At 40.4% G+C, this 19,780-nt stretch overlaps 1 pseudogene; it reads left to right on the top strand.

Annotated features, from left to right (window-relative positions):
• The first annotated feature begins 8,088 nt into the window (after positions 1-8,088).
• Positions 8,089-8,207, top strand: LOC120595741 (uncharacterized; annotated as a pseudogene).
• The last annotated feature ends 11,573 nt before the right edge of the window (positions 8,208-19,780 follow it).

Genomic DNA, 19,780 nt, shown 5'->3' with positions numbered 1-19,780 from the left:
AGGTTCTCATGATAACAAATTAACAAAGACCTCTCGTGGCTCTGACAGAACGAAAAGTAAATATTGTGAAACATGCTCAGAACCTTCACTATAACAAAAGCCCACTCTCCAAGCGAAAGGACCAGAGCCTTCGTCCTCTTGGTGGCAAGGCATTTCTCTGACTCCAGCTTCCTCTAGATTTCCTATCTCACCTACATGGGAAGGAGTGGGAAGCTAGTTCACAGCCTGGGGGCACAGGCCAAACCGCAAGACTCATATTTAAAAACAAGGCTATATAACACTCTGCTTTTCCACGTCTTACCACCACACCAGAATAATGACTGCAAATCATAGCTGAACCAGCTGTAAGATGCCCAATGACAACAAAGGAGAATAAACGAGGACACTAAAGGACTTGGAAGTCTCCAACACCTGCAGCTACAGGAAACATTAAACACAGCTCAGCTCCTAGCCATCTCAACCCAAAACCTCACGCTGAAGGCCTATTACTCAATACATCATGTCCAGCTTGATGGGTCATGTGCAACTTGAATATACTTCTTGTTTTTGAATCCACTAGTATGGCAGGCAGAATTCTAAGATCCTCATCTCCTGGTACCCACACTTATATTCAATTTTCTCCCTTTGAATGATGGAAGAATCTATAGATTGCCTCTAATCAACAGAATGTGGTAAAGGAAATGGGATTTTCAGATGTGATTAAGGTCCCTAATCAGCTGGTTTTGCATTATTCAAAAAAGGTGATGATCTTAGCAGAACTTACCAGGATATCAGGTGAGCTCCTTAAAAGAAAGACGTTTTCTTCCCTGGAAGAACAAACTTGAAGCAGGAGAAACACTCTCCACTGGCCTTGGAGAAGCAGCCAGCCATGCTGTGAACTGCCTATGGGGACACCTGGTGTCTAAGGGTTGAGGACTTCATTCCTATAACCGCAAGGAACTGAATTCTGTCAACAACTTGAATGAGCTTGGAAGAGAACAGCAAGATCCAGATGAGAATGCATTCCAGACAACACTTGGACCGCAGCCTTGTGAGACACTGCACAGAGGACCTAATTAAGTGATGCCGGAACCCCCAGAAATGGAAGAGAATAAAGGGGTGCTGTTGTAAGCCTACAGATTTGCAGTAATTTGTTACACATCGCAAAAAATTAAGGCAACTGGTCTTAGCAATTTGGTTGTCTCTGAGAGTACATAATTTTCAGTGAAGGGGGCCACTTAGATCGAGAGATGCCATCTCTGCATCCTTTTGAATGCATGTCAAATGGGACCCAACCAATAGAATGCCCCTCCCCCCGTTTCAGATTTTCTATGGCTCGGTTTCCTGAGTCTTACATCTCAGTCTTGGGGATCAAAGCATGACATCATGTTTACTCATTTTACCTCTCAGAAGCCCCATAAGTTTACTAAAATTTCTCAGACTTAAAGGTTCTCAGTTACAGCTCCTGAAATGAGTGGTCATTAAGATTTTTTGAACAGGTGGTGGAGTAGGGGTGGGTAGGACGCAGACAGCATCTTGGAGTTCCCACATCAGGAGCAGGGTACTACCAGCCCCAGGAGCACAAACCCCTCTGCCCCAGCCCCTAGTCCTCCAATCGCAACCTCATGCCCCAGAAACACACACACACACACACACACACACACACACACACACACACGACTCCAACATCACCCCAACACACCCCCTACACACGTGTGCATGCATGAACACACACACACATACCAAATTCTTTTTTCTCCCCGTGACACGCACTCTGCTGCTTCAGAGTTTCAGATGAGAGAGTCAAGTGAAAATAGATTTAAACTAGCTTTCCTATTTCAAACTTGACTGTTCATCATAAAAGAAATGGACAGGAAGTTTTGGATATGAAAACCCTTTTTTTGCCAAGATTTGACTCTGGGATGCCTTGTATTCTAAGCTTTATCTGGACCGGCTTGAGAAGGGGACTTCTGCTGGGGGCCGACCTCTCACTGCATAGACACATTCAGTGACATCTCAGTTTAAGTCTCCCAGAAAGACAGAGGACCCAAAGGTACATCTTATTTTGTCCCTTACCAACCACTTGGATTTTAGAAAGCAATTCGTTTTCCTAACGTTCTACAAATTGAGATACTAACACCTACCTCATAGGACCGCTGTGAAGATTAAATGAGGTAAGGAGAGAGAACCCACCATAACACATGACAGAATCTAAAACTGTTTCCTGCCTGTTACATCAGCCAACATGTTTTTACACTTATATTTTAGAATTAGAATTCTGCATTTCAAATGTTACCTAATCCACGTTGTCATCAAAACAGTTACCTGCTTGGATTTGGCTCCTTATTCATGTGTTTATTTACCCTAACTAATGTGTGCCATTTTCAAGCACCAAATCACTCCTAATTAAATTCCTAACACTTTAAGGTAACATTTTGCAGTTTCTTCCTCTTTATGTTTCAATGTTGGCAGCAAGTCTGGTTAGCTCTTAAAATGAACAGAGCCATCAGGCACGGCATTGCAACTGGGCAAAAACAAGGAGAAGGTTTCCAGGGACCTATTTTGCATTCCCCCTTATTAAATTGAGTGGCAACTCCCTAAGGATCCATTCATGTGTTTGGTTTCATTAAAGTATATCTGAGTAGCCAATGCTGTTCCTCTATATCAGAGAGGTATAAATAATAACCAATATTTGTAGAGCACTCTAAGTTGTACAAAGTATTGCAAACTTATCAAAACCTCTGTAAGAGATAAGGACAGAACTTTGTTGCACGTGTAATTCTGGTTCAGTCACTATTCTGGGCACTTTTTACATATTTTCTCATCGAATCCTTCTATCAGCCTTATGAAGGAAGTTTTTATTACAGGTTGCCAGTGAGTGGAGGAAGGCAGGGCAAAGTTACACACGTTGCCCTGGATTGTACAGATTTTAAGTAGTTGGTCCAAAACTTGAATGCATGACGTCATTTCTCTGTTTGCCAGAGAAAACGGATGAATTTCCTTGATGGTCTTAGGAGAGCTATCTTCTGTGAGCTGATACGGAACAAAACTGTGAATGAAACACACTTCAGGAGATCCTAGTAACATTTCCTATCTGATTAGTACTTCTTTTACCTTGTCACTGAGGCTTCTGGGGAAGCAGGGTCTATGGCTTCACCATCACTGGATCTCCTGTAACACCTAGACAGCACCCAAATATTCTAATTTTTAAATAAAGGCTCACGAAATTTTCTAAAGTAAAAAAATCAATGAGATATAGCATGTACATACATCACATATATATGTACAGATAAAAATGCACAAAAACTTTAAGATGAACCCATCTCAAAGGATTACGATATTTTTCTGTGGCTGGATGGTGAGGAAGATAGCACTAGCAGATGTTTAGATGACTGCCAGCTCTTATAAGTTGAATGGTCTCTTCTGCTTTAATTTAGTTAACTTATCTATATTTCTCATGTATGGAAAGAAACAACGGAAGGCATTTTAATTACATATGGAACCAAGTCATTCATAAGAGATAGTGATAACAGGCCTCGGAAATATTTTTCGCTGTTCTCTGGGATATTTCTCTTGATGCATGCTCACATTTGCCATTCTGGCTCAAGAGTTGAAAGAGACCACTGCTGCTTTTCTAGAAGAAAATTAAAGGGATGATCATACATTGTCATATTTGCCACTAAGTCATTCTCCCAAGAAGCACTTAGTAGGTACTTTCGCATCCCAGTCCCGGCCTTGTCTCTGGACCTATCAAGCTAAATGAGACCTAGTCTCTACCAGTGAGGAGTTTTCAAGTCAGAAGAGGAAGAAGAAGACAAATATCTAGAGATATTTGCTTGGTAGTGAGGACTTCTTTGGAGACACAAAGCATGAAGGGATGAATTTCCGTAGCTGGATTCCTTGGAATATTACAGAGCTATCTGCCTGATCCCCGAAAAGTAAAATTCAACTCGGTACTTTTTGCAAAACTCTTTATGGCAGACCAGGCTCTCAGAAACATTGGTGTATGGGGTTACATGCATTATAAAGAAAGAGGTGGGGCGGGAATTCAGAACAGCTTTTGAAGCTATTTAAGTACTAAAGCTAATTTAAGTACTTAAGCTAATTTAAGTACTGCATTCACATACCGTATGTCAAAGATTCATGGTATGAGATCTGATCTGCCTATCTACCCAGAGAACTCTGGGATATGAGGTCAAGCTATCAAATATCTTTAGGAGAACTATATAAAATCTTCAATATTTGACCATTTTTAACCATTACAAAAATGATAACTTCACATGATTCAACCTAATATTTAGCCAGGAATACCCTCTAATTAAGGCTATAGAACACACAGTGAAAATGGTTTTGATGCCACCTCTGGTTATGGTTGTCTGGAAAGGTTTTTTTTATATCTCATCCAGATTCAAAAGGAAAGATTTCTATGATCAATTAGTACTATCTACACAGTGCCAAGAAGAAAGGCATATCTCATGCCTTGCATTTCCATCCTTTTTCGAAAGAGAAGAATATTACAGAATGTCCTAGCAGATCTTTGAGGGGGAAGGGACATGTGGAGGAGAATGGATGTGTTGCTGAGAAGGGCTGTGACATAAGAGACAATCAAGATGCATGCAGCCTCCTTTCTTAGTCCTTTCGAGTCACTGCTTCCTATATAGATAGCATGAAAAATTATTCTGAATTATCACAAGATGGCCCAGACAAACGTCTTCAGAACTAAGCAATAAAAACCTATGCTGGGTCTTTCCTAATATTTACAAAATCCTCAGGTTTAGTGTTTCTTTTCAAAAGATGCTCTTGATCCAAAAGAAGCCTCTTTCGATGGGACGTTCTAAACAGGCTAATAGTTTAGGATAAAGCGCAAGGAAGAGGTGTCCTTTCCTAAGCTACTCAGTTTATTATAAATTTTAACTAAGTCAGATTGCAGCCATCTGTACCCCCTGGCTTCACCATTGCAGCTGAAGAGCACTTTCACAGGCAACCTCCCACAAACGTGTCCCATTTACCAATCTGTTGGTTCTCTAAATTTTTTAACTCATTCCTGAGTACTTGCTATGGTCAAGCACTGCGCTTTGTACTGAGATTGGTTACAAACTTGGATATGACATAGCATCGAGCTTCTGAGGCTTGTCACACAATGAAGAATCCAGAAAATTGAATAATAGCTTTGAGTTGATGCCAGGGAAGAAATCTGTACTGGGTACCATGAGAACTCAAGGAAATTCCAGTTCTACCGGGAGTGTTGGGTTGGAAAATGAGGCGACAGTTCATAAATATCTTCACGAGGGGACAGGACGCTTGACCTGAGTCGTGAGAGAGGAGTCGGAAGTTCCCCATGTGGAGGAGAAGGCAGGACAGGAAGAGCATTTCAGTGAGAGGGAAGTGAATGGGTACAGAAGAGAGAAGTGACCCAGCCAGGCACGCCTCGAAATTTAAACCAAGCTAAGGCAGAAGCCGGGGTGTGAAGGGGTAGTGGGCGCTTGAGGCTATGTCACTGTCACTGCCAGCTGTACATCCTACTGTCATGTTTGAGAACTGATAAGCTAATGAATCCCTGCACTCATGGCCTTATTATTCGCCGCCCCCGGTTTCACTAACTCACCAATAACTTTCAAGTGCTCTCTGTTATCTGCAGGATAAAGTGCAAAAATAAAGTTTTTTAAAATGGCAAATGGGTCTCCCCCGATCTTCCCTGGCTGAATCTCCTACCGCCTCCTCATTCATTCAACCCTCTGTTAGACAAAGATTTAGCTGCCGACATCTACATTTAAGGCATGATCTGAAGTGGCTGCACGACTGACGGGGCAGGGTCCCTCTCTCACGGCAATTACTCGCTCACACAAAAAATTATGCCTGTACTGTATACTGTTCTGCTACCTGCACGGATAACTGCTGCATAGGTGAACTCTATGAGTTCACCACAGGTGCCAGGAGATCCTACCTACAGACTTTGCGCATCCTATTTTCCTTTCTCAGAATGTCCTTTCCTCCTTGACGAGCTGACAAATCCCTTCCCATTCTCCATAATTACACTCTGCCTCGTGTTCTCTGGAAATCTTCCCAGAATCGAGCATCTTGCTCTCAGAACGCGCTGCCCTTACCTGGCAGTTCTCGTTGCTTGGTTTGGCAACTAGATAGAGCTGCCTGTCTGCGGGTGGGATGCTGAAAAGGCTTAATAGCTGGTAGGGCAGGAATTTTAACTAGTCCTAACCGATGTGGCCTGAAAGCAAGCAATGCAGTCACACCAGGGCGAGCCAACTGAATTCCAACTCTCCTTTTCTCTACCGACTACGGCCCCTGGACTTTTGTCCAGTTCATCTGTCCGTTCCCAGAGCCCAGCACATAGCTGAGTCCTCAACGACATTCCTGAATGAATGGAGAACTGTTTTTTCCTGACAGGAACACAAACTCTTCACTCTGCCTCCTTAGGCAGGCTGTTAACGGGGTCCATTATTTGTGGAAGTGATAGAAAAATGTCTAGTGCTCTCTTGGGAAGCATCACTATCCTGGGAAGCCAGAGTCTACATTAGAATATCATCCTGGTCTCTGCTGCATAAACCTTTCCGGCAGTAGAGGATAAGGTATATAGATGCAGAGCCCCAAAGAGAAATAAAATTATAGTGAGCAACCTGGTTACTTTGCATTAATACTGTTAAAGTCTACAAGGTGTCTTTTCCTCTCATGTATTGGTTCCAGATAAAATGGCAAGCTTTTAGCCCAGGATTACTTGTAGAAGAAACGAGCTCTGCATTTTTGGTGGTTTTGGCTTTACTTCTTTGGTTGGTTGGCTGGTTGTTGGTTTTCTGTTGTGTTGTTATTTGGTTTTTCAACAGCTGTTGGCTGTTGAGGTGATTTCTGAATTGGGCTTCATTCAGTGCTGCATATCTCCAAAGCCAGGTGTCACATGTGACATCGCACGGATCAAAGAAATTCCCAACAGAGTTAAGTACCTATTGGTTTCCAAGGCTTTCAGTACTACACCACTGGTAACTTAAAACAAAGAGCCTCTATCATTTGTTGATCTTTCTTAGGTGCTCCCTTGCCCTGCCTTGGCCCCAGCCCGTGGCTCAAGCTGAGTCACACAGTAAGTGCTCAACACGTGTATCTTCAGTGCAATCGCAGTTGGCCTCGGAGGGGTCCTGTCTTGTCAGTCTCTGTTCCTGGAGCTTTGGATCTGGAGGGAAAGGGTCCCTGACCACAGCACTCACTGACGACACCTGGGGAAGCCGTGCAGCGGACGAAGTTGCCACAGAGCAGAACACCTGCCGCCACCACAGTTTGAAGTGGAATGCCTGTCAGCATTCTCTCGGCAAGCGTCTCTCAGAAGGGCCTTCTGCCCCTGTCGTTTCGATCCAGACAGCCAAGAGCGTTTCTCGACGCTCTCTTTAAAGGTGTAGCACTCCTATTTGCCTAGCCCTGTGGAGCTCTTGAGAGGGCTTTTGCTTCCAACGTTTGGCCTGTGACATGGAGACAATGGAACTCTGAAGGCCATTAAGGCAAAGGCTGTCTTTTCCGTTTACTGGGACAATAGGAGAACAAGAGTTTGCAGGGAGTAAGACTTTATCTCACAATGAAGGTGAGTGTTGAAATATTTACAACTACTGCCAAGAACAGTTTGGTTCTGTCCAATTCTTGATAATACACATTCCATATAAGTCAATGACTACACTTCCAGGAATGCATCCCACAAGAAACTCTCATGTGCACAAGAGACAAGAATGTTTCTTGCCCCTTTTAATAGTAAAATGGGTAGAAACCATATTACTGCCCATCTAGCAGGGAAATTAAGTAAAACGTGTGCTATATGAATATGATGGAATACTATGTAGCCATTAAAAATACCAAAGCAGATATACATGTCTATGAGCTCAGAACTCAAGAAATATAGGGCTGAAATTTAAAGCAAGTTTCTGAATAATTGTAGGATAGGATACCTGTATAGCTTAAAACAAAGCTGATATTATATATCAGGGGTTGACAAATTTTTTATGTATAAGACAAGTAGTAAATATTTTAGGGTTTGCAGGCTACATGTGATACCTGTCACATATTACTCTTTTTTGTTGTTGTCTATTCTTTTTCACAACTCTTTAAAATATAAAACCAGTCTACGGCCATGCCATCCTGAACAAGCCTGATCCCGTCTGCTCTTGGAAGCTAAGCAGGGTCGGGCCTGCTTAGTACTTGGATGGGAGACCACCTAGGAAGACCAGGTGCTGTAGGTGTAAAAAATTTTAAAAAAATAAGATAAGGGATTGTAAGCTGACAAGGTCCTTGAAATCTGTGAGGTCAACCAAGGGTTGCCTAGCCTTAAATAAATAAATAAACAAACAAATAGATAAATAAATAGCTAGCTGATAGTCTTTAGAGAAACAGGCCATGGGCTGGATTTACTCTATGGGCCACAATTTAACTCCCGGTGTATTATCAGTTGATGCATATATTTGTAAGTAAATGTATAAGAACAAATAAAATGTATTCACAATAGATTCGTAATAGTGCTTACCTCTGAGAAGAGATGGAGCAGAATAGGATTGGGATGCAAGACAAAGGGCCATATTTATCTAGAATGTTTTCTTTCATTCATTAAAAATTTGAACCAAGTATGAAAAAAAAAGTTACCAATGGTTCAGTCTGGGGTATTGGGTGCATGATATTAGATTTTTATTATTCTTTATAGATTTCTGTTTTCTAAAAATATTCTCCAAATAAAAGAATATTAAAAAAAAAAAGAAAAGAGAAAAAAAGCAGCCATTCAGGCTATTCATTCAATGTCAGATCTGCGGCTTTGCTGAGAATTAGAAAATTACTCAAGAAACTCACTCATTCTTTATCACATGCAGCAAGTATTGGCTGAGCATGTGCTCCGAGTTAGGTGCTCTGGCTGGTTTTCTCTAGCACAGGTGTGTAGGTCACAAATAAATCAAAAAATTCCCAAATGTAAAAACCCAAGGACCAGATCTTGGAACAAAGAAATGAGCAACACAATGATATGACCACCTTGGCAGGCAGGGTCCACAGGCAACAGCAATATCGATCTTTCGCAATAAATTTACATGGACAAGATTTGCCTTTCGGGGGAGTCGTGTCAAATTAGTGATTTCTCAAGCTTCATTTAACAATAGAAGCTAAAAACAAGGCATCATTGGGCTTTAACTTACTCAAGATATCAATGTTTCTTTTTGATATCTTGAAGTACTATCGCAGATGAATGAACCAAGAAATATGCAAGTGCAAAAGGAAGAATAGCCAAGTGTTTCTCAAGAAGTTGAAGAAGAATTTATGAGGAAATCATTAACTTCTCTTTTAGACTTTGTCTGGTATTTTCTGGGAAGCCACAGAGACTCTGGTTTAAAAACAAACAAATGTAAGAATACCCGAATCTATTACGACACAGCAAAAGTGAAAATGACAGCAGAACTACCATCTAATTCTTGGGACTTTTCAGGCAATTGTTGGGAACAGAGGTCTAGAAATGAATGATTTTAAAGCCAAGCATCACTCCAGTAAGAAAAACTAATAATGCTTATATTTCATTATCAGGTGGTCAATAAAAATCTTGAAATATTATAGGCATCGAAACTGTTCCAGTTTTTTTTTTTTTTAACTGAATTTAAAGATCATCTGTTAATTCCATGCTCGAACTTCCAAAGACCAGTAAGATCTCATAAATGCCATTGACTGGCTGGCTGGCCATGGCTCAGGAATGGCAGGTCCCATTAAACATTTTAATGAAATCTTTATGCAAATTTTGACATAATATAATGTAGCAAAACTCTTCTTTCTATTCCGTGGCATTAACCAATATATCTTAGGGTGATTACAATACCCAATCTGCTAACTAATTAGGGACTAATTAGTCAACTTGTGTATTTATGAATATTTCCAGTATCTTAATTGCAGGCTTGTGGAGTCAGGGGAAATATTTGTGCCTGTCAATGGGCTGAAAAATAACAGAGCATTGGATTACAAAGCAGTGATATTAAAGATTGGATCATAATAATCCTTCATGTCTTAATAGCATGTCAAAGTATACATATAACCTTTCTATCTACATTAGCTTATTTGATTTTCACACCATTTCCTAGAATAAGCATATTAGGGCTTTTTTTAACCTGGCATTGCTGCCTGGCATGTTGCATGCCCTCAATAAATGTTGACTGAATGAATTAAATGAATGAATATAAAATACTCAGTAAATGTTGGGGTGATGATGAATGCATGAAGAAATTGATGGATAGATGGATGGATGGATGGATGGATGGATGGATGGATGGATGGATGGATGGGTAGATGGGTGGATGAGATATAATTTACTGAAGAGAAAAAGGCTAATCAGCTTGACCTACTTGGACTATCTTATCTCCCCAATCTATCTTCTTTGTAAAGATAGGTTGAATTTTATAGCCAGTATATATGTCACAGTGCCTCGGTCTCAATAAATTGGTAATGCTAATGATAGTGCATTTTTATCTTCATTTCTCCAAATAATAATATTCATATAAAATTGTAAGTTGGAATACTCTGTTAACCACTTCCCCAACACTCCTGGAAATAGTGGAAATGCACAGCATGTATTTTATCCAAAATTATATAATTAATCTTCAACATAAAACTATACTAACACAATGGCTGACATATGAAGCTAATGTCATATGTGCTGGAACTTTTCTCCTCTGTGCTGGAACCTCTTGTGAGTACAACCTAGCTACACTATAGTGGTTAAACATATAGAACGTCTTGCCTTTTGGTCTTTCTTGAGGTCACGAGCTCCCTGGTACCCAGATAAGGATGGATTTCTGAGTGACTCTGCTTCCCACTTACCTGAACTCTGCCTCCCTTACTGCATACCAGTGGCCTCAGCTGAACTGAGACTCTCTTTATTGTAAAACGAACTTAGAGACAGGGACTTCCTCTCCCTTCTTCAGCTCTGAAGGTAATCCTTCATTTTCCTTTTCCCTGGAAGCTTCCTGCTCTACCACTTCTTTGTCAAGTCGATGGTCTATCTCAGTGACCACTATTATTCCTGAAGAATCCAGACTTATTTCCCTCAAAAGCAAAGGTCCTCACTCCTGGCTGCACTTTACAAACTCCTAAAGAACCTCTGAAAATACCAACACTTGGGAAAATACCAACACTTGGGATTCTAATTCAATTGAAGCAGAATGAAGTCTGGGGATCTACTTTAAACCAAACAGACAGAACTTGCTCAGACTATTCTAATGGGTAGCCGAGGTTAAGAACCATGACTACAGCATAGAAGGTCCCACAGTGCACAGTCACAAGTATTCTAAGGACTTTAATAATAACAAATGATTGTGTGAAAGAAAAGTCAGAGGCATAACCTACTGTGTCAGTCAGCAATGTGTAAGCCATGCAACAGTAACAAGTAAGCCCCAAAACATCTCAGTGGCTTGCAACAATAAAGATTTCCTACCCATGCTGAAACGTGAACTCTGGCTCTGATCCTTGTCTTCTTCATTTCAGGGCAAAGGCTAAAGGGCATCCCTTACTTGGGACTTGATGATCCAGGGGTGGAGAGAATGGAATATAAAAGAACCTTGCAATGGTTCTTAAAGCTTCTTGCTAAGGGCTAGTCTATATGATGTCTCATATTTCACTGGCCAAAGTAAGGCTAGGTCCAACCCAGGGAGTGAGACAGTCCAATACTCTCACAGGAAAACTTTGAACATCAAAGTTACTAATAATAGTGACTTGACAAAGTAAAAGGACTGAAAGTAAGTTCTGGTTTTTAGTGAAAAGAATCTCTCCACTTTTGAATGCAAAAGCAGAGGGTAAGATTGAGGAATAAACTTCTCTGCATCCATCATAGCCTCACGAAGAGTAGTCACTCAAGTCACGTTTTATGATGGCTTTTGAGGGTGATATCAAGGAAATTGAGGCTGTGGCAAGAAATAAATAAGTAAAGCTCAGGCAAAAAGTGAAAATGTATTCTTTCTCTTCCTCAGCCTTTTGAAAGTTGGAAATCCTGTTGGTTACAGATACATTTTAGTGTGTCCGTCTCTCTATAAATGCTGCTTAAATGGAGCTCCAGAGTTATTGCAGCAGGTGACATAAAGCCATCTGGAAAACAAGGCTTCACCCACTTTACTGGATTGTCAAAATAACCATGATAAATGACAAAGTACATATGAGTCTGGAACACAGTATAGTTTTGGTGGCAGCAATTTATTATTGCTGTTGTTTTTGACCCTCATAATCCTGTAAAGTAGGCAGATATCATTTTACAAAAGAAGAAACCGAGGCTTCAAGAGGAAAAGTCACTCACCCAAGGTCATATGTCCTAGCAGTCTGCAAAAAGAATGAAATGACCCTTCTTTATTATCTATTCATGAAGTAACAATGTTTTGTTTTAATTTTTCTTATTTTTATAAGGGCAAGTGCTCATGATATAATAGTAAGTGGAACAAGGCAAAAAACTGGATATACATTATAACCTTAACATTTATGCATACACTATATAGCCATACATCTCTAATTATATATGTTTACCTACTGAGAGCAATAATTCATTTAAAACAGAGCAGTTCCTAGCACATTATAAGCACGAAATCAATCAGTTATCATCCTTTTCATTGTTATTATGACTATATATGCAAAAAAAATTGAAAAGAAATATGCATGGCAATAAGTTCTAATAGTTATTTTTCAATAGAGGAAATAGTGGTAATTATTTTTTATGCTTTTCAGCATTTTTGAATATTTTCATGTTGCGCATGTTTTTTATAATAAAAACATAAATATGTATTTGTTTTGTAACATGTATAAATTATGAAATTATACATGTAAACACGGACTGAGCACAGAGAAGATGAAGAATGTGCATTTCATCTCGGGGTAAGAATAAACTTTCTGTCCGAGAGGCCAAAGAGAAAAGAAACGGCTCAGAAAGGCAACGTCGGGAATGAGCCAACAGTGGCTACATGGCTATTGGCAGTAAACTTATAAAAGGAAAGTTTGAGCTGATAGCCCCGAGACAATGTGATCCTCAAATTATATTTAGACATCGGGGTATTAACACGTTAGAGAAGGATCGGTTTCATAATTTGCAGGGTTCGGAGAAAAATAAAAAATGTGGGTCCTTGTTCCAAAAAGAAGAGGAGTTTCAAGACAGGATATCAACATTAAACCAAGCACAGGACCCTCAAAGAGCTGGCACAGTTCACGCCCCCACGAAGCCAGCCTTGCTTCAGAGTCCTCAGCATGAGAGTCTGGTCTACTCAAGATGATCTGGACAGCCACTTGTCTCCTAAAGGTTAAGAAGGAAAATTCAGCAATTGTGGAGGCCTTTAAGAATCTAAAGCATACCCTACCCATCGAAAATCCTCTTCTATGATCTCCTTTACATTACAAATTAAATCAAAGCAGTTACTTTCCTAAGGGAGGCCTCAGGTGAAAAATGATGAATAGACCACAGACGTGTTTCACTTATTCTACAAAAAAATCCAGCCAGAATGAAAGCAAAAGAATGACAAGGAATATAAGATAAATCAACCAAAAGATGAAACAACAGCATTTCAGCAATTTCGGCTACATTCCAAAAAAGTGAAAGTGGGTAGAGAGTTAGCAACTGACTCAGCAGATTAGAGAAAATTACGACCTAAGAGTCTATAGATGACAATACCCCCCAAGAAGTGAGTGAATCTGGTCTGCGGAATCCCTGGGTCTCGGCATCTAGAAGGATCAGGAACGATGGAAGGCCTGGGCAGCTGGGTGCCGGTCTAAAAACAGCAAGACCGGTGTGGAAATACTGAATAGAGGGTGGTGGGATCTACAGGACCCCCCTCCTATACCAACGAAGACTAGGGGTTTATAACTGAATTATAGAGGATCATTCTGGTTTCAAGACCATCAGACATAGCCAGGGATAGGCGTGATGATTTAAGCAGGAAGTTAAGTATAGAACTTTTTTGAGTTAAAAATTAAAGAGAGTTGCATGGAAGAGGTGGGCCCTAGGGTACGGTTTATAAGATCTGAAGAGGCCATAGGTAGGTGGGGAACTTATAACATTTGTAAGTATTCATTAAAAAAATGTATAGAACTTTTTTGAGTTAAAAATTAAAAATTATGTCTTTCTGCGGCTGTGTTCTTTGCTCAATATTATGTTTCCCAAATTTTCCATATCAATATATGTCATTCTAATTCATCCATTTTTAAAGCTTTCTGGTATTCATTCCATAAATGTTACAAATGCTTTATTCATTCTCCTGATAACAAATATTATGGTTGCTTCCAAGTTTTGTTAGTTTGTTTGCTTTTGCATTAACAAGTAATGTTGCCAGGAACATTCTTGTATATGCATGTGTGACAGCTATGAGTGGCAAATTCTTGAAAGTGAAACTGATGAATTATGAAATATGCTTATCCCCAAACTTACTAGATACTGAGAAACTGCAGTCCAAAATGGTGATGCTAATAGTGAGTGTTCCCACCAGTGAGTATGAGTTTAAGTTTGCTTCGTATTTATGCCAACACTCATATTATCAGACATTTTAATTTTGCCTATGGAATGGGTTCAAAATCTCATTTTTCCTGATGGAGATTAAATTTTTTTTCATGTATGTATTGGCCATTTTAGTTTCCTCTTCCGTAAATCAATGGACTATATTCTCCACTATTTTTTTTATTGGTTTTTCTTTTTCTTGTAGTTCTTCATATGGGGCACCCATCTATTATTTGAATTATAAATAAATGAGTTCGTTACTTGCCTTTTTAGTTTTTCGGACTCTTATTTACTTAGAATTTTTTTAAATTTCTATTATTTTATAGTAATTTCTCCCAGGCAAAACAAATCTAGTACCCAGAAACAGCTGCTGGGAAGAAAGGACCTAGCAATCTTTGAGTACCTGCTTATGGCAGATCCTTACGAGCTATCTCAGCCAGGTTCCCTCAAAGAGATCGTGAGAAGAGCATTCTGAAGATATTAATTGAGAGAGTGCTCTCAGGATAAGCGGGGGGAAAGTCAGGCAAAGATGTGAGTTCGGCAGAGGTACAGCCTCTGCTTGATCCCATGCAATGCTTTGAAATATGAGTGACATCATAGAGCTGTCCTGCCTTAAAGCAAGAGGCATTCTGAACTCCCAAATCAGTTAGCCATTAGCTGAAGTCTACTGTCAGCCTTCTCCAGACCCAGGAAGAGAGAATAGCCTCCGAGAAATTTCCAGACAAGGCAGTTCCCATCAACAGAGTGCAAAGAGATGTAGTTGTGAACTGTTAGCAGCAAAAAGTCACAAGAGCTGAAGGATGGGAGCCCGCCCTCCCCATAAAGTAAAGCATCGCAGCATCTACTACACATGACGTAGGCTCTTATTAACTGGAGAAGTTTGGTTTCCGCCCCATGGCAGCTGCGGTTACCTTCATTTGTCACCAGGAGAGGAATGGGAGAGTGGACAGCTTGCCTGAGGCACCTGGGTGAGAAACGCTCCACCAGGCTCACCTGCTATGAGCACCTCATTTGTACCCGAGTGTCTTTCCCCGAGAAATGGCGAAAAGATCGCGTCTCCTTGCGTACAGGTTAGGTACCTGAAGGACTCCAGGCTCGCTTTAAGAAAATGTTATAAAGAAACAAATCCATTTCACCTCTTGATGTTAAGGAAACCCTCTAATTTCACATATGATTCTTTTTCTAGCATCAGAGAGTAGCATTTGGACTCCTTATAAATTAAAAGTCAGTAGAGCTGAGGTTTTAACCCTGTCGCCTTGCTACAAATGGAAATTGTCACGGAACTTTGAACATGTACTATTACAGGAAAGGTCCGCACAGTTCAGTGAGAAACTGTTCATCTCTGTGCTTAATGTTACGAAGATTCTTAGATGCCTCCCCAGCCACGCCACCGTGAACTCCACTCCCTGCTCCGTGCCAGCCGCTGTGTTAGCTCCTCTGACATGTGTAATCTCATCTAACAGAGCGACGATCTAGGGACCCTCTGCGTTGTCAATTTCTTTCCCCTATGACGTGAGCCAGGCCACCATTTGATTTGCCAGACGGCTTGGGGATCTGAGTGAGTAGGAAATGTTTTTACACAACATGTTCTGCTGGGTTACTGGCAACAAAGGCACTAAGGCAGTGTGAATGAGATGAGGGTACTTGCAGGGTTGCTATGAATTCCATTTGTCCGCTGTAAACGCTGTTCCCCAAACCACCGTGAGGTCCGTGAGGATCTAAATCCCTCTTCCTTCTCTAAACGGCACTTTGCTCCCTGAATAGCACGAGAGGATGCCTTGAGGCTGCCTGGTATTTACGACGGGGCTGTGCCCCTGTAAGGCCCCTGCCACAGTGGTCGGTATGCTGTGCTCTAATTAAATACTGCAGAGCTAAGTGGCAGTAAAATTAAAATGGAGCTACAATGGAAAGAAATCGCAAACCAGTTGCAATTACACTCATTTTTATCTCAGCCTCTTAAATTTTTAATGCTTTTTATGGGCCCCTGAATAAAAGAATTATCTCAGATTCATAACCGTTGAGATGAATTTCAGCGTTCTCCAAAATTCCCTACTTTCACAAAGATGGTGCCATGGACAACAGAATAAAAGACTGAACTTGAAAAGCCTGTCTGTTGGTCTTGCACTGAAGGACGCTAGAGGTAAAAATCGCTGCCTTTGTAGCAGGTCTGTAAAAACTCAGGCTGATAAGGAAGATGTTGAAGAAAATTTGACACATCGTTTTTTTGACAATTCAGTTTTTATTTCTGACATACCCAAGAACACCTCTACTTACAGGAATTTTCATCACTAAGTCTCCTTGCTATCCACTGACCATCACATGTATTAAGTAACTCTTTAAACTGGTATTGGTCCAGTTGACCCAGACCCCTTTATATTCTCAATCTATACGTGGTGCCATGTTGGGGAAAGCGTCTTTATTCCTCTATTCATTTATTCCTTTATTCCCTCATTCTATCCTGGGCTGAGAGTATGGACTTTGCCACGTCCTATCATCGGATTACTTAAGCCTGTCTTGCTGCAATTTCCTCATCTGTAAAAGGCAGTGATAATCTTATGAATGCTTTACTCACAAGGTTATTGTGAAGGTTAAATATGATAGTCTACGTAAAGCCATGTGTATAATGTCTGCTATATAATGACCCCACAAGATAAGCCATCATTATTATTAATTTATTCAACAAATATTTTTGAGCATCTACTACGCATCAGGCACTGCCTTAGGTGTTGTGTCCTGAGAAGGACTAGAAGAGGCCCCATCTCTGACCTCACAGGCCTCACCTGGACCTGGCTCTCATCCCATTCCTGCCTCTCAGAGATGCTAGACAAGTGAAAAGCAAGGGGCTGATACTTTATGAGTGGGTCTCATACCAAGTAAACTAACAGAGTGAAGTATGTGTGTGTTAATACTGTTAATAGTTGTCATAATAATTATAACACCTTCCCTTTAAGCACTTACATAAAAGTCCGTGACACTTTTTACTTCTTGTTTTAATTATATCGGTGCTTCTTTCATGATCATTACTTTGTCTATCTTCACATTTTTACCTCTTTTCTCCTCAAATTAGTTATCTCAGGCTTTCATTTCAAAATCATAACATGGCTATCTATCTATCCATCTGTCTATTAATTTCATATTTATTTCTATAGTTCTGGCAAGGAGTTGTCTGAAGTAGCTTACAGTAAAAGTAGTCAGACTAAAAACTTTCAAAGAAGGCTATATACAAACACACACATGCACACACACACACACACACACACACATAATATAGAGAAAAAGAATAGAAAATTTTGTATCAGAGAGTTAGTTAAGGAAGACACAATAGCTGTGTGCAATACTTAGTCCTAATATTTCTAGAAGCCAATGAAAACACACACACAAAAAATGATGATTCATATGACTCATTGTCCAGAAATAATACTCATATAATTCATTTGGGGAAAAAAATCTCTTTTGTTTTTTTTTTTATGGTCCTAAATGCTACAATTCATTTATCAAAGGGGGCAGCCTTCATAGAAGAGGTTTGGGGTGACATAGCAAATGCTGTCCTCCACTGCAACCCCTGCACTGTTCCACAAAAAGTGTCCATTCTCTCAGTGTCCATGTTACAGCTCTCCTATTGCTCTGTCAAATCAATCTACTAGGAGTGTGAGGGACATGAAGCAGGTGACCTGGATGAAAGAAAGAATGAAATGAGCGACCTGGATGAAAGAAGGAAAAAAAGGAAGGACGGAGGGAGGAAATTAGGGAGGGAGGGAGTGGGGAGAGAGAGAGAAAGGGAGACAGAAAGAAAGAAAGGAAATTTTAAGGAAAGAAGCATAAATCGCTCCCTCAATATTTCCTCCTCCAATGTCAGCATCTTAGCTGTGTTTATACCAGGAGTAGTTGGCAGTGAAATCAAGACTGGTATCAGGGGAAGCGTTTAAGCACATCCATGCAGTCACTGTAAGAACAATGACCTAATCCGCATAGGTCAAGTGTGCAGCGGCCAAGGCGATGATATCGTGAGTGACACTTTCTTCCAGCACTGTGTTAAGAATTCTGCACACATTATCTTTCATTCACTCACCACCACATTGTCTTCGTTGTTAATTTATAATATTTAATAAATATATTTTATCTTCGTTGTTGATGTAATTATTATCACCAATCCATTGCAAGCGAAGAATAGGGAGCAAAGGCAATTAAAGCAACATTCTGACATATACATAGCTCATATACGGCAGATCTGTGGTTTGAATCCTGCACTCAGATTCCAAAATTAGTACTTTTATTCTAGCTTTAAACTTTTTCCAGGATCTTTTGGTAATTCTTAAAAAGATAAACAGGTTTGTCATCATAGCCTTGGTGAGACAGCATTGGAACAGAGATGAGCACGGGCTTGGAGAACTTGATTTCAAGCTGTGTGATCCTGAGTTTGTTAATTACCCTCTCTGAACATCGTTGTCGTGGTCCATAAGGTAGAAAAATTAATAACTAGTTTTCAATGATATTATGAAAGTCAGAAATAACATACCTAAAGTGCCTGCAATGTAGTTTTAAACACATTAACAATTGGGAGCAACTAACAGTTATAATTTAAGATCACTCCTGGTCCACACTATAAAAGGTGACATTATTTTTCTCAGAAAGCAGCAATAAATCCACTTCATGACTCAAAAAAAATGTGAAAAGGCATGTAAAACATGTCGAATGAAGAGAAAGCGAGAGCGAGAAGAGAATAAAGAGGACTTTTATCAAACATCAAATGTGAACTAAAAAATTTACTTACATGTCCCATTTAACCATGCCCACAACTACGATTTCTCTCCCCGAAAAGTAAGTTACACCTCAGAGAAGGTTATTAATTTGCTCAAATTCACCACGTGGTAAGTGGCAGAACTGAGATTTAAGTTCAGGTCCTCGGATCCCAAACCCATTGGCCTGATCCGTCCTATGTGGCATCTCAATTAACCAGGAAAGGAGCTCACAGGTGTGTCAACGCCTTTTTCACGTCCGTTCATATCACCAAAGATACTGGAGAACCAGATTCCCGCCCCCGGTCTCTGCCACTCACTACTGTTCTTCTCTCGGTCTCAGTTCTCCCGTTTCTAAAAGGAAGCAGCGAGTCTGCATGATGTCCACAGCCCTCTGCAGCTCTTACGTTTTATGATGCTTCTTCCCCCAAGAACTCCACGGGCAACGCAGAGCGAAGACGTCGCACGGATGCGCGGACGTTGCTCCGTTGATATTAAATTCCACATTCCTGCGGGGGATACGTAATGTCTGTTGCCCACATTCGACTCCACACTCCAATGTTTGTTTACAATCATCCAAGCATGCAGAGCTATTTTT

Source organism: Pteropus medius, unplaced genomic scaffold, assembly GCF_902729225.1.
Source record: "Pteropus medius unplaced genomic scaffold, Ma_sr-lr_union100, whole genome shotgun sequence".
Lineage (NCBI taxonomy): Eukaryota > Metazoa > Chordata > Mammalia > Chiroptera > Pteropodidae > Pteropus > Pteropus medius.
Note: the sequence above shows the minus strand (reverse complement) of the source record. Positions and strands in the feature narration are given on the sequence as shown.